This window comes from Prionailurus bengalensis, chromosome F2, assembly GCF_016509475.1.
Source record: "Prionailurus bengalensis isolate Pbe53 chromosome F2, Fcat_Pben_1.1_paternal_pri, whole genome shotgun sequence".
NCBI lineage: Eukaryota > Metazoa > Chordata > Mammalia > Carnivora > Felidae > Prionailurus > Prionailurus bengalensis.
Window position 1 is genome coordinate 28,903,022 of NC_057353.1, and position 2,429 is coordinate 28,905,450.

Genomic DNA, 2,429 nt, shown 5'->3' on the forward strand with positions numbered 1-2,429 from the left:
CAACTTTGGCTCAGGTCATGATCTCACAGTTCATGAGTTTGAGCCCTGTGTCGGGCTCTGTGCTGACAGCTCAGAGCCCGCAGCCTGCTTTGGAATCCATGACTTCCTCTCTCTCTGCCTCTCCCCTGCTCACACTCTGTCTCTGTCTCTCAAAAAATAAATTAAAAAAAAAAAAAAAGATTTGTAAATGCAAATCAAATACTCAAAACATATTAAGTGTGCATGGTATTATAGTATTATGTGTTTACTATTACGAGTCTATAACTCATACCCTTTCAAAGCTCTTTTTTTGGTCTTCTATTCATGACCCAGACCCACCTTGTTGCATTACAGTTCCCCAATTTACAGAAAACACTGGCCTTCTCTGTCTCCAGACTTGAGAACTCTCCACCTCCCCTTTTTTCTATTTAACTTGTTCTCCTTCATGTCTCAGCTCATATGTCACTCCTTCCAGGAAGTCTGAGCTGGGTGAGGGACCCTTTCTATATATTCTCAAAGACTTTATCACATTGGTGTGCGTCTGTAAATCTCTGTGTTGGAAGCTGCTAGAGAGCAAGATCATGACTATCCTGTGGAACACTGTCTTCCAATCATAGTGTCTGGCCCACTGAAGGATAGTCTATACATTTTGTTTAGATGGATGAATAAAAGAGTCAGAAGTTGGAGGAGAGCTCCAGATGAGAGATATAGACTAGGAATCCTCAGGGCTCCTGGCTAGCTCAGTCAAAAGAGCATGTGACTCTTGATCTCAGGGTCATGAATTTGAGCCCCATGTTGGGTGTAGAGATTACTTAAAAATAAAACATTAAAAATCAAAAAAGAGGAATCATCAGCACATTGATGATGCTTGAATCGTGAGAGAGATGAGATAATCAAAGGTGAGCCATATTTATTCTTGAGCTCTCACATTTGACCACTTATGTTTTTTCTGGAAACTGTTCCCCATGGCTCCCAAAATACCATCCTATTCTACTTTTGCTATTTTGGCGATAGATACTGCATGGTCTCTTTCATTGGTTTCTTTCACCTTACTCACCCCTTGAACATCTAGTTTCTTCCCATAATTTCAACTATCTCTTCTTGTTATCTCCATGTCCAGTTTCAACTTTGCTCCTGAACTCCTGACTTGTATTTCCAACTGCTCATAAATCCTCCAACTGGACCCTTTCACAGTTAGCCAACTGGAACAGGTCATTATTTCTACCTTCATTCCCATGCCTCAGACTGAGCTCTCCTCCCTTATTTCCTAGCTTGGTTAATAGGCTCCCTGTGCACACAATCACCCAAGCTAGGTCTTAGGAGTTTCACTTCCTCTGCCCTCTCCACCCCCACATCCTTCCTCTTATGTATCTTGCCATTTCTGATTCTGGAAGTCTTGAATTTGACTTCTCATTTCATCTGCACTGTCACAACCCTAGCTCTGGCTTTCATTATCCATTGCCTAGACTATTATCATAGCTTCTTAACTGGCCTGTCTCCAGGTAACTTTCCAGAACACAAGTCTGATCATGCCACTTTTTCACGCCAAGACCTTCCAAAGTTGCACAGCCTACAAAGTGAAGTCCAAGTCCCTCACCAGGGCATTCAATGTCTTCACAGTCTGGACCCAATATATTTTTCCAGCTTCATCTTTAGCTGGCCCATGCTCCCAAAACACACCATGTATATCTCCACGTTGTATTAGAGTTAGTTGTTTAACTATCTCTGGTACTCCCAACTCCAAGGGGTCAGGACCAGCCCATGTTAATCTCTGCATCTGAAGAACCTAGCAGAGTACCTAAGAAATGAATGCCTTTAGAGTAATTGGCTATCATCACTTCCAAAGACAGCATCTCACCCAACCCTCTTCATCTAATATCTAGCTCTGTGCCTTCTACACAGAATGTACCCCATAAATGTTTGTGGGAATTGTTGACTTATTTGGAACACAACCCCCCTGAGAGCAGGAACATTACTCACTTATTTTTTAAATTGAAAAAATATATTTGACATATTACATTATATAAATTTATCTGATACATTTATATATTGTTACGTGATTGCCACTGTAGTGCCATTGTAGTAGCAGGAACTTCATTTCATTCGTATCCATATCTCTTGTCAATAGTACCTGACACAGAATAGGTGTTGAATAAATATTTGTTGAATAGAGGCAAGAATGAAAGATCCCTCCTTTGCTATGGCATCTACCATCTCAGACTTTACTTTTATTTTATTTTAATGTTTTAGACAGAGAGAGAGAGAGAGAGAGGGCATGAGTGTGACCGTGAGCAAGTGGCATAGAGGACAGGAGGAGAGAATCTTAAGCAGACTCTACACCCAGCTCAGAGCCTGACGTAGGGCTCAGTTTCACAACCATGAGATCATGACCTGAGCCGAAATCAAGAGTCGGTTGCTTAACGGACTGAGCCACCCAGGAGCCCCTCAGA